The sequence below is a fragment of the Rhipicephalus microplus genome, chromosome 6, assembly GCF_043290135.1.
Source record: "Rhipicephalus microplus isolate Deutch F79 chromosome 6, USDA_Rmic, whole genome shotgun sequence".
NCBI classification, from domain to species: domain Eukaryota; kingdom Metazoa; phylum Arthropoda; class Arachnida; order Ixodida; family Ixodidae; genus Rhipicephalus; species Rhipicephalus microplus.
Genome location: NC_134705.1, coordinates 29688315 through 29701508, shown reverse-complemented (window position 1 = coordinate 29701508; position 13194 = coordinate 29688315). Strand labels below are relative to the sequence as shown.

At 51.2% G+C, this 13194-nt stretch overlaps 1 protein-coding gene across 2 annotated transcripts in view; it reads left to right on the top strand.

Annotated features, from left to right (window-relative positions):
* brun (trafficking protein particle complex subunit brun) overlaps nt 1–13194 on the top strand; it is a 461018-nt gene that overhangs the window by 196951 nt on the left and 250873 nt on the right. The window lies entirely within an intron of this gene.

The following is a 13194-nucleotide window of genomic DNA, read 5'->3' as shown; positions in this document are numbered from 1 at the left end:
CTCACGGCCCCAAGAAACGGAAAGTCGTCTCCATCTTCCCCAGGTGCAGATTCCATTGGTGCGCGTGATAGGCAATCAGCATCGCTGTGCTTGCGACCCGACTTGTATACGACTGTTATGTCGTATTCTTGCAACCTGAGGCTCCATCTAGCAAGTCGCCCAGAAGGCTCCTTTAGGCCTGCGAGCCAGCACAACGAGTGATGGTCGCTCACTGCTCGAAATGATCTACCATATAAGTACGGTCGGAATTTCTGTATGGCCCATATTACCGCCAGACATTCTTTTTCCGTCGCCGAATAATTTATTTCAGCTCTCGAAAGAGTGCGACTAGCATATGCGACCACTCTTTCCTCTCCGTTTTGCAGCTGCACAAGGACGGCGCCTAGTCCCAAATTGCTTGCGTCCGTGTGAATTTCTGTTTCGGCTTCTTCGTGGAAATGTGCCAGGACAGGGTGGTGTAGGAGTCGCTGTCGTAGCTCATTGAACGCCTCTTCTTGCTCGCTTGTCCAGGTGAAAGGCATGTCTTCTTTCGTCAGTCGGGTTAGTGGCTCCGCAATCTTCGAAAAATCTTTAACGAATCTTCTGTAATAGGCACAAAGTCCTAAGAATCGTCTCACAGCCCTTTTATCTGTCGGTCTAGGAAACTTTTCTACAGCTGCTGTCTTTTCGGGGTCAGGTCGAATGCCTTCAGAGCTAACCACATGACCGAGGAAAAGCAGTTCATGAAAACCAAAATGGCACTTTTGGGGTTTTATCGTCAGCCCTGCTGAACTAATCGCTTCGAGCACAGTTCGTAGTCGTTCTACATGCTGATCGAAGGTGGCCGAAAAGATCACGACGTCATCGAGATAAACAAGGCAGGACTGCCATTTTAACCCGGACAGCACAGTATCCATCATCCGCTGAAATGTGGCGGGTGCGGAACACAGGCCAAATGGGAGTACCTTGAACTCGTATAACCCATCTGGGGTCACGAAAGCAGTTTTCTCGCGATCTCGTTCGTCCACCTCTATCTGCCAGTATCCGCCCTTGAGGTCTAGAGAGGAAAAGAATTTCGCGTCTCGTAGTCTGTCAAGGGTGTCATCGATCCTTGGAAGGGGATAGACATCCCGTTTTGTGACGACGTTCAATTTTCGGTAGTCAATGCAGAAGCGCAAGGTCTGGTCCTTTTTCTTTACCAGTACTACAGGTGAGGCCCATGGGCTGGCCGACGGTTGAATTACGTCGTCCCTGAGCATTTCTTCAACTTGGCCTCTGATGACTTCTCTCTCTTTTGTTGACACTCGGTACGGGTGCTGGCAAATAGGTCTAACAGATTGATCGACTATGATGCGGTGTTTGATGATAGATGTTCTTTGCACTTTCGATGACGTGGAAAAACATGAGGCGTACTCCCGTATAAGGCTCTCGATTTTTTGTTTCTGGTTCGGTGATAGGGCTGCTTCGATGTGGATAGATGCGAGTATGGAATCTATACCGTCAGGGTGCAGTGGTGCAGTCTCAGAAGAATTCAAATCTGTAATCGGAACGTAATCATGCAAGTGACCAACCACAGTTCCCTTCGCAAGGTGCTGCACCTCATTTCGGAAATTTGTCAGGAAGACACTCGTACACCCATCACGCAGTCGTACAATACCTCTTGCTGCACAGATCCCTTTCTCGAGTAATAGCCCAGTATTGCTTTCTGCCATTCCTTCATAGTCGTTGTACACATTGCTTTTTACGGTGACAACGATGATGGATCTTGCAGGTACTGTTACATCATCACCTGCAATCTGGAGCGCATCGAATCGTTTTTCACTCTCGAAAGTCGCGATGACGTGTTTCGTCGAGAACGAGACGCACGTTTCCTGCAACTTTACCACTGCGCCATTGGCCTGCACAAAGTCCATTCCGATAATTACATCTCTTGAACACTCCGACAGGACAATGAAGCTGGCGACGTAGGTGAAGCCGCGTATCCCAACTCTAGAGGTACACATGCCTGCCGGATCGATAAGGTGTCCCTCGGCGGTTCGCACTTGTGGTCCTATCCAAGGGGTCAGCACTTTTTTCAGCGTTCTAGCAAGTCCCCTGCTGATGACGGAATAGTCTGCGCCTGTGTCTACTAAAGCATTCGTTTCGTAGCCATCTATAATTACCGACAAATCAGAAGCGACGTTACCATTTCCGCACGTAGTCTCGTGTCCGTCATCACATTTTGAAATCGGCACTGGAGGTTGTTTTCTTGCGTCGGCAGCGGCCTTACCTCCCGAGGTCGCCGATTCTAGTTTTCCCGAAGCGGGCTTTGGGGAAGTCGCCTCGGAGAGTTTGAAGATGGGCGCGGACTTGGTGACCGATACCTCAGTGGCGCTGTCGACCAAGACTGATGCTGCTGCGAGGAGTGAGCCCCTTGACGCGTTGACAAGTACTCCTCGATTTCAAAAGGTCGCTCCCCATTCCGTGGACAGGCAGCGTTTACGGGAAAACCCCGAAGTCCAGCTCGGCGATATGTACACATCCGGTAAAGATGGCCAGCTTCGCCGCAGTGATAACAAAGCGGAATTCGATCAGGAGTGCGCCATATATCAGCTTTTCGGATCCTAGTCTCGGCTGGGGACGGCGTAAATCGAGGTTTCGGCAGATGCGTGCTTGCTGCGGCGAAATAAGGTCCAGGGGCGGCGAAAGGAGGTCCAGGGGCGACGAAATGAGGTACAGGGGTGTTTCTCAGTACCTCGGCGTACGAGACTGCGGGCTGCATCGGAACTGACGCTTGAACAGGCTGGGCTTGTGGCTGCTGCTCACGGACTGCCTGTCTCACCTCCTCCCGAACAACTTCCCCTAAAGACGAGACCATTGAGGGGTTGCCGTTTAGCTTCTGGAGCTCTTCTCGAACCACCGATCGAATGAGCTCTCGTAATACGTCGATGCCATTCCCGAAGACTGCTGACACCGCGTCTACGGATGTGACGTTAACATCTCGATTGTAGTGCCTCGCTCGCTGTTGCAGAGTCTTTTCAACCGCTGTCGCCTCGGTGCGAAATTCAGCGACGTTCCGCGGGGGACATCGGAGCAAACCGGCAAAAATCTCCTGCTTCACCCCACGCATCAGGTGCCGAAGTTTCTTGTCCTCGCTCATATTTTGATCAGACCGGCGGAATAACCGGCACATGTCTTCCACATACATTGCGACGCTTTCATTGTTGCGCTGGTTTCTTGCCTGCAAGGCAGCTTCAGCTCTTTTCTTGCGGTCTGTACTCGGGTATGTGGCCAGTAGCTCCCATCGGAAATCATCCCACGATCGAATGGTACCTTCATGGTTTTCAAACCACGTTCGTGCGCTGTCCTGCAATGCGAAATAAACTCGGCGGAGCTTCCGTTCTTCGGGCCATCCGTTGCAGTTGGCGACGCGCTCAAAACCCTCCAGCCAATCCTCGGCGTCTTCATGAGGATCGCCATGAAAAGGGTCCGGCGTCCGTGGCTCATCGACAACGACGTGCGTGGCAGCGACTGGAGACGAAACGGCGTGTGCGGCAGCGGTTGGAGACGACATTTCGGTACTCTCACCGGAGGCAGCTGGAGACACTCTGGGCTCTAGTGGCAGGGGAAATTCCGGCGGCTCACCCCGTAGACGACGGCTGGAGCGCTGATGAACTGGCGTGAGCTCAGTTGGTTGGACTGCTCGTGGTTCCGGGCTGCTTCCTCGAAGTCCAACTGGGTTTGGGATCATTACCCAGCACTTCCACCAGAATTGTTACGTACAATCCAAATGGTGTATGAATAACTGTTTATTGGGGCGAACTTGTGCCTGAAAAGTAGCGGCGTCTGTAACAGGCGATCAGCAAAAAGGGATCAATCTCCGAGAGAGAAAAACCTTCGAGTGGTGGTCCACTTCTTTTTTCATCAAAATCCCGTGCTGAGGAAGCGCGCGCCGTCACGGCCTTTTTTTGTTTGATCATAAAGCCGCTGATCTCTTGGGGGGGCGCACGAACTAGCGCGCGTAGTTTGAATACTGCGTTCGCCTTGCGTCAATATACCTCGTACGAAAAGCCTCAATGTCTTATTCATTTGCCATTAAAAGGGCAAATGAATAGGGCATTGAGACGTTTCGGGGGAAAAACAATGTTTCTTGAAAACTTGGTGCTAAATAGAGGATCGCAACAAGAGGATGAGATAAAAATAAGCGACATTCGGTTGGCAGTGCGCTGCTGCTTTGTGAAGCTTCAATAGCAATTGGGGGCTGATCGTGCCGGCAGCGCCACCTCACAAGAGGAAACGGCAAGAGGCCACATTTTCGCGCCACTCCCAGGCGCAGTTAGACGACTGACAGGATCTAGTAACGTTGGGGGATGCCTAGGCACCCAGACAGGCTACAATTTTATGATTGGAGACGCGGACAAAGGAAAACCACGTGCTTACCAGGCGGCGCCAGCCAACGAAAGAAAGACCTTCCTGGCGCACATGTGACTTGGCCTCGCTGATTCTCGCAACCCCTGAGAGCATGCGTGGCGCCAACTATTGCTACGTGCCGTTACCAGAGCATGGGAAAGAAAAAGAACTGGCCGTACGGCGGAATGCCCACGAAATGGTCACGGGCACGCCTCAGATTTTCACAACTTACAGGAACTTCTCACATAGAAACGAGGCAACAGTCATATTTTGTCATTAATCTTGTTATCGACGATTTAACAAAAAGAAAGCACCATCATGGAAATTCTCTGACTACTTCTCAGTCCACCTTGATGATGCGCATTTCATAAAAACTAAGTGAAATCTCGTATGAAATTCCATTCACTGAAAAACACCAATTCTTCAATTTCATGGGCACACATCCATTTTCAAGACATCGCAGTCGAATCGCAAACTACTATTCAAGTGCTACACATGCCACTTTTGTTTTCATTAACGATAACCACTGTGAAGAGTTTCCTTGATTCTGCACCAAACCTCAACTTAGTTAGCACGTGACTGATACGGAAATTCAACCAATGATTAGGCCGAGCCTTCCGTTCAGTATGGTGTTGCTGAGATCCTGATGTTTTCATGTTTCCGGCTCGTGGAAAGTTTTTTGATACGTTCAAGCATGCAAAAGGCATGACGCAGTTAGTCTCACCATGCAAGATATCTTTCACTTGACATCAACATTCATTATAGCCGCGGGACATCACTATTGGCACTAGGCAACAAATCACAACACACACCGCTCAGTCGCACATGAATGCAATGGGCATGTAAGGTTAGGGAGTTCGAGTGCACTCTAGCCGATGGAATGTGCTTTTGTAAACTCAATGGTTATAAAACCACTTCCAGTACGTGATTAGGGAGCACACTCTATGCATTCCAACCCTAATGTGGTGCATGAGAACTCGAGCCTGCCACCATTTCTGGACGTATTCTTGACTTTCTTCTCTGATGAAATGCGTCTTTCACAACTCGTTCCTATCGTGGAAGCAATTAACATTCGCCTTGTAAAGCTTTCATGCCACTGAAAGCTGTCTGAAGAATTCATCGTTAACTATTCTCCGAAGTTATCTCACCCGAGCGAATACGAGCATGTTGTTTTTGGGTTCTGAACACGCTAACTTAACGTACCCATTTTACGCAAACTCATGGTTCACCGCCATTATGTAATGGTGACGACCATGACCATTATTCTTACAAGAGGCTGTTTGCAATGTTGTTTTGATTTGGTTTTCACTGGCAGGCAATTTTCAGACTCAATTTATTAGGGGAAACGTGCACGTTGAGTTTCATTTTTAAAGTTGAGAATATTCACTCGCATCTCATTCAACTAAGTAATACTGTCAGTGGCAAGAATGATTTAACCTACCTTCCATTAAAGGAGCACTGACATCTAATTTCAAGATTGAGATGTGCCCGTCAATCGATTACTCGGTATGCATAGATCTTCTTGGCCAATTTTGAATGGCATTCGTCGTGTCTAAGTTATTTTCATTTCGACGTCAAACAGCGTAGAAAAGCTAAGGAGGATAAACGAAAAATAGACAGCCCTGCGACATCGATACTAGTGCTACGTGTTCGGTGTGATACATTCCACAAATACGATACTGAATGACGATACGCTAGTAACGATGACGTCGACGATCTCTGAGTGTGTTTGGAGCCGACTCTCAGAGTCGCTTTCACTAGTGGCTCCTTTTGCTGTGTTGAAGCGTATGTGTGATTCATTGTGTCGCATCAACTGATTTGCGTTGTGCTCCACTGCATGTGAGTACGATCATTCAGAGCGACAATACGTGCCAGAATGTCGGGGAATCGCTGCTTAGTGAGAACCTGCACGTCGAGGCACAAAAAAAAGCAGAAAGTGCGCGGCGTTTCATGCCTTTCCAAGCCACGAACCTCAATGCAGCCAGTGGGTTGACTTCGTACGCCCCATTGAACAGAGGGACTGGACGCCTGTGAAGAACAGCCGCATTTGCTCCATTCACTTTGCGGCGAGCTGCTACAAGGTAAATCCTGTGTTGGCGAACCAGTTAGGTTTTATTGGCCTTACGAGGCCTCTTCTCGAGGCTGGGGCTATTCGTACTGTGTGTCCTGCTGCAGCTGAAAGCAGGGCACACGACAGTACGGCCGGGACTGATCGATACATTGCATTTAACGCGGAGCTTGTCAAGCAAGGATCGTCGCCAATCGCGGCGATACCCGATTTCAGGTCGCTGTCATCATCACTTGCCAATGTTGACCACGACGACGAGGACGACAGTGTTGGCGACGGAACAGAGGCATGTCTACGCCTTCAGAGACACAGGTGGACTGACTGTACGTGCACGTCTAGCAGATGAAACGGCAGTGTGACGTCGCCAGTTTTTGTGAAAGCGGGATCAGCTGTGCAGTGGCCTCGACGTGGCTGTGAAGTAGCGCTGCCAACACTAAACTTTGGCGGACCTTCCACTCATTTTGAACTGCGTTCGATAGTAAATATAATAATCAATATTCGTCCCTCAGATGGATGTTAGGTCACGAATCGCTACTAGGAAGTCGATAGCTACTTGTTGACGCAAAAATCTTGACATGACTAAATTTGATGTCAGTGCTCTCTTAAGAACCACAAGGTCGAGCCATGGGCTTATTCAGGCAGTCTGTATTGTTGTTTTGGGCATGGCTCAGTGTGACTGCCTATATTCTTAGTTTTTGGATTATACAATGGTTTAACATGATCCCCTGAAAGTTATATAATAGGGGTTTTACTGTACGTATACGAGGTTATTGTGTATATACAATTCTGTGTCTACGTGTTATACCTTATTGTGTATGTATAATTATTTTATATGTATAATTATTGAGTATATATATTTATTATGGATATATGGGGCCACAATTGTAAACTTATGCCTTATATAATACCCCCTTGTAAGGGGACCTTTAAGGAAATTGAAGTAAAGTGAAGTGAAGCAAAACAACAAGCACTGGCCAGGCTATTGTTGGCTAGATCATAAACGTGCCAAGTGGATCATGAACATTGAACTCCATAACGTTGCATGTTATGACCACTGCTTTTTCTCATCATCTTCGACATGCTTTGCATGTGTACATATTGTCACGCAGGAAAGGACGACGCAGTTGTCTATGAGGAAAACAAGTTTATTGGAGCGAACCTGTGCTCCCCTAACAACTGAAAAAAATACACAGGCGGCGAAGCAGCGGCCAGCAAAACGACGGGCACGCTAGTGAGCGTCGACGATCGAATGACGCGGCATCGGCTGTGCAGGAATTTATATCCCTTGGCGCGAGGGTTTCTCGAATAGTCGAATTGTATCGAAAACGCCGTGATAGCGTTTGTTAGAAACGCTGTTCGTTCGAACAGCGCTTCTAACAAACAACGCTTGAAGCGTTGTTTCTATTGAACAAGGCCTGAAGCGTTGTTCGATAGCGTTTGTTTGAAAAGCTGTGGTAGCGTTTGTTCGAAACGCTGTGAAAACGGCGATAACACAGGCCGGTGCAGCCAGGCCGAAAAAACAAAACACAAATAAACAAACCCAATGCATGGTTCGCGGCATTACCCCCTCTCTAAGAGTGCATCGACCCGATCCTAACGTAAGGGACAGTCCACACAAATTAAAAGTTCGTCATCGTCCGTAGAAAGGTTTTAAGCGAACCACATGGACGACTTCGGGCCGCGTGCGTCGTCGTGATGTACGGGAGTCCCCATCGGGGATCACTTCGTACGTTAGTTCGTCAACACGTTGTAGAATCTGGTAGGGTCCGAAATAGCGTCGTAGAAGTTTCTCACTGAGTCCACGTCGTCGAATGGCAGTCCAAACCCACACACGATCTCCAGGATGGTACTCGGCGTCTCGGCGTCGGAGATTGTAGCGTCCGGCATCCACTAGTTGCTGGTCCGTTATACGAGCTCGAGCGAGCTGGCGGGCCTCCTCCGCACGTTGGAGTTATCCTTGGACGTTGGCGTTGAGGTCGTCGTCTTCTACGTGCGGAAGCATGGCGTCGAGCATCGTAGTCGGCCGTCTTCCGTAGATGAGCTCGAACGGTGTCATCTGCGTGGTTTCTTGAATAGCCGTGTTGTACGCAAACGTGACGTACGGGAGGACTTCGTCCCACGTCTTATGTTCAACGTCGACGTACATGGACAGCATATCCGCGATTGTCTTATTGAGCCGTTCCGTTAGTCCATTCGTTTGGGGGTGGTACGCCGTCGTTCTTCAGTGATCTGTGTTGCTGTAGCGTAAGATTCCTTGCATGAGCTCCCCAGTGAAGGTCGTTCCGCGGTCCGTGATTAGGACCTCAGGGGCTCCATGTCGCAGCACAATTTGGTTAATAAAGAACTTTGCAACTTCTTGTTGTTGCCCTAGGAAGAGCGGTGGTCTCTGCGTAGCGCGTCATGTAGTCTGTCGCTACGACAATCCATTTGTTCGCAGATCGGGATGTAGGGAACGGGCCCAGAAGGTTGATTCCGATCTGTTGGAAGGGCCTCGTTGGGACGGCGATCGGCTGCAGTAGTCCGGCTGGTCTCGTCGGTGGTGTTTTTCGTCGCTGGCAGTCACGGCAGCTCCCGACGTAGTGGGTGACATCGGATGTAAGGCGGGGCCAGAAGTATTTTGCCTTGATTTTTGTAATCGTGCGAGCTGTTTCGAGATGTCCGGAAGACGGGTCGTCATGGCAAGCTTCCAAAATTTCGTCACGAAGGTCTGCGGGGATGACAAGTAGATAATTCGTTCTCGTTCCGGGGTTGAAATTCTTCTTCACTAGCATGGAGTTTTTGAGGCTGAATGCTGGTAAGTTGCGCTTGAACGCCCTAGGCACGGCGACGTTGCGTCCTTCGAGGTAGTCGATCATGGCGCGGAGGTCAGGGTCGGCACGCTGCTGGGCGGCTAGGTCGCTCTCTGTCACGACTCCGAAGAACGCGCTGTCTTCATCGGAGTCCTGTGGTGGTGGGTCGACGGGGGCGCGGGACAGGCAGTCGGCGTCGGAGTGTTTCCTGCCGGATTTGTAGAATATTGTAACGTCAAACTCTTGCAGGCGCAAGCTCGACCGCCCAAGACGGCCAAAGGGGTCCTTCAAATTGGCGAGCCAACACAGCGCATGATGGTCTGTCACAACCTTAAACGGTCTACCATAGACGTATGGGCGAAATTTTGAAATGGCCCATATGATAGCCAGGCACTCTTTCTCGGAGGCAGAGTAGTTTCTCTCCTCCTTCGACAGACCACGGCTTGCATAGGCGATTACCTTTTCGTAACCGCTTTGCTTTTGGACGAGGACGGCACCTAAACCGATATCACTGGCGTCCGTGTGCATTTCCGTTTCGGCGTTTTCGTCGAAACGAGCGAGCACGGGCGGGTTTTGCAGGCGTTGTTGCAGCTCGCAGAATGCCTTTTCTTGGTCGTTTTCCCAGCTGAAAGGGGTGCTTTCTTTCGTCAGGCGCGTGAGTGGCTCTGCAATGCGTGCGAAGTTTGTGACGAAGCGCCGGTAGTATGCGCACAGTCCGAGAAACCTTCGCACGCCCTTTTTATCTTTCGGCCTTGGGAAGTTCGCAATGGCTGATGTTTTTGCCGGGTCAGGTAGGACTCCCGCGGCGTTCACGACCTGACCCAAGAACTTGAGTTCTTCGTACGCGAAACGGCACTTCTCAGGCTTCAGCGTTAATCCCGACGTACGAATGGCCTCGAGTACAGATTCCAACCTTGTGAGGTGTTCGTCGAAAGACCGGGCGAATACGACAACGTCGTCGAGGTATACGAGGCAAGTGTGCTACTTCAGGCCTGCTAGCACAGTGTCCATGACTCTCTGAAACGTTGCGGGTGCCGTGCACAGCCCAAACGGCATCACCTTGAACTCGTATAGACCGTCCGGGGTTATAAATACAGTCTTCTCTCGGTCTCTCTCGTCCACTTCAATTTGCCAGTAGCCGGTCTTCAGATCCATGGATGAGAAGTACTTGGCGTGGCAGAGGTGGTCCAGGGCGTCGTCGATTCGTGGCAGGGGGTACACGTCCTTTTTGGTGATTTTGTTTAGTCTCCGGTAGTCAACGCAGAATCTTAAAGTGCCATCTTTTTTCTTCACGAGTACAATCGGCGCAGCCCACGGACTTTTTGATGGCTGTATTATGTCGTCGCTGAGCATGTCATCTACTTGAGTCCGGATGGCTTCGCGCTCGTGTGAAGAAACGCGGTACGGTGACTGTCTGGTAGGTCGGGCTCCATCTTCGGTTTTTATCCGGTGCTTCGCCAAAGGTGTCTGACGTAACTTTGAGTTCGAGGAAAAACACTTGCTGTAGCGACGGAGCAACTCCAGTAATCTGTCCCGATTTTCTTGCGACAGTGCCGGGTTCACGTCGAAAGGATGTGGCAGCCTGGAAGCATCTGCGCGTGCGCGTTCAAAGGTGGCGACTGCGATCACATGACTCGCTTCTTTCGTTTCTTCGAGGAACGCAATTGCAGCGCCCTTGTTTAGATTCTGGTACTCCCCGGTGAAATTGGTGACCAAAACGTGGGATCTGCGTTGCTTAAACTGCGCAATGCCTCTTGCGACAGACACACCGCTGTCAACCTTTGGTCAGTCTCCACGATAGTGTCGACGTCAGGAGCAGCACCTTCACAATAGACGGCGATCATCAAGCTTGCGCGGGGTGGCAGGGTGACGTGATCGTCGGCGATCCTTACAGCAGCACGGTGTCCGAGGTTCGGCTGCGGCGTCGTGGAGTGATCGGAAGAAAACGTTATCGACCTGGTCTGCAGATCAATTATTGCGCCATTGTCCGTCAAAAAGTCCATTCCGAGAATTACGTCGCGGGAGCAGTTATGCAAAATGACGAACTCCGAAGGGTACGTAGTGCCGTCTATAGTGACGCGCGATGTGCACATTCCACTTGGGGTCACGAGGTGGCCTCCTGCTGTGCGTATGTTCGGACCGTTCCATCTGGTCGTAACTTTCTTTAGCTTGGACGCTCATGACCCGCTCATGACCGAGTAGTCGGCTCCCGTGTCGATGAGGGCGACTACGTCAAGGCCGTCGATGGACAACTGGACGTCGGATGCCACTTTCCTCGAATTTCGGGTGCGTCGGGGCGTCGTATCGCGGCTTGCACGTGTTGATGGCCAGGCACTATGCGTCGTCATCGTCGTCTTCTCAGCGGCAGGCTTCGTCATTTCGGGTCGCGCAGCGTAGCTGTCATCGTTTTCGGGGGTCTCGTCAGGGTGTTGTTGGGTCGTCGGGATGAGGGCATGTCGTGAGTCACGGTCTTGCGTCGTTGGAGGGTTTTCATTTTCTCGCCGTTGTGCAACTTCACCTCCAGAAGTTGCTGCTTTTAGTTTCCCCCTCGTGGGCTGGGGGACCTTCCACGGGCGAAGTCAGCATGGCTGCGACGGTTGGGGTATTGGTACGGGTAGGGCGACGGCGAACGGTTGAAACGGGATGGTCCACGGCTGGTGTTCGACAGGTATTCTTTGATCTCAAATGGGCGCTGGCCGGCTCGCGGGCGGGGTGCGTCGACGGAGAACCCACGCAAACCCAGCCTCTTGTACGGGCAGCGGCGGTAGATGTGGTCGGCTTCTCCGCAGTGGTAGCACAGCGGACGATTATCTGGCGTTCGCCACACCTCGGTCTTCCTGGGCGCCTGGTTTCGGGTTACAGGGGGTCGTGCGGGCGACATTGGGCGGCGGTACGGCGGGGCCTCTTGATAACGGGTTGGGACGGGTCGGGGTCGACGAGCAGCAGCGGAGTAGGTCATCGCTTGTGGTTCGCAAGATGCTTCCGACGGCGTGGAATTCCCCAGTGCTTGCTGAACTTCCTCGCAGACGACGTCAGTGAGGGAGGCGACTTTGGGCTGCGGCGTTGCTGGGAACAATTTCCTCAGTTCCTCGCGAACGACGGCGCGGATGGTCTCCCGCAAGTCTTCCGTCGCCAATCCAGGGGCGTTTACCGGGTTCACCGAAAGGGTGTTGAGTGGTCTATCGTATTGCCGCGAACGCATATCCAAGGTCCTCTCGATCATCGAAGCCTCGGTGACGAACTCAGCGACGGTCTTAGGGGGGTTGCTGATGAGCCCAGCGAAGAGCTCTTGTTTAACTCCCCGCATCAGAAAGCGCACCTTCTTCTCTTCTGCCATTTCGGGGTCAGCTCTCCGGAACAGCATCTTTATCTCCTCAGCGAACAGTACAACATCTTCGTTAGGGTGTTGCATTCGCGTCACCAACAAAAGGGCGGCTCGTTCTTTCCGCACAACCGTAGCGAATGTTTTGAGGAATTCCCTCCTAAAGACAGTCCAGTCGGTTAGGGAGCCTTCATGGTTCTCAAACCACGCTCGAGCTGCATCCTCCAAATAGAAGAAGACATGACGAAAAGTTTCTTCGTCATCCCACCTGTTAAAGATGCGGATGCGCTCCAGCTTCTCCAGCCACTCTTCCGGGTCTTCACCAGGAGATCCTCGGAATGATGGGGGCTCACGAGGTTGTTGCAGAATGACGGGAGGGTTGGTAGCGCTGGTCATGGTGCCTGCGTTGATCATCGTGGTTTTTACGTCTTCTTTCCTTTTTTTATCCGGGAGCGGTCCAAACTCTGGCTGAAGGCCTTGCTGTCGGCGGCTGACACGAGTTGGGCGTGCTTGTCGGCTTGGCAATGGCTTAATGTTCATGTACCCCGCACCTCCACCAGATGTCACGCAGCAAAGGACGACGCAGTTGTCTATGAAGAAAACAAGTTTATTGGAGCGAACCTGTGCTCCCCTAACAACTGAAAAAA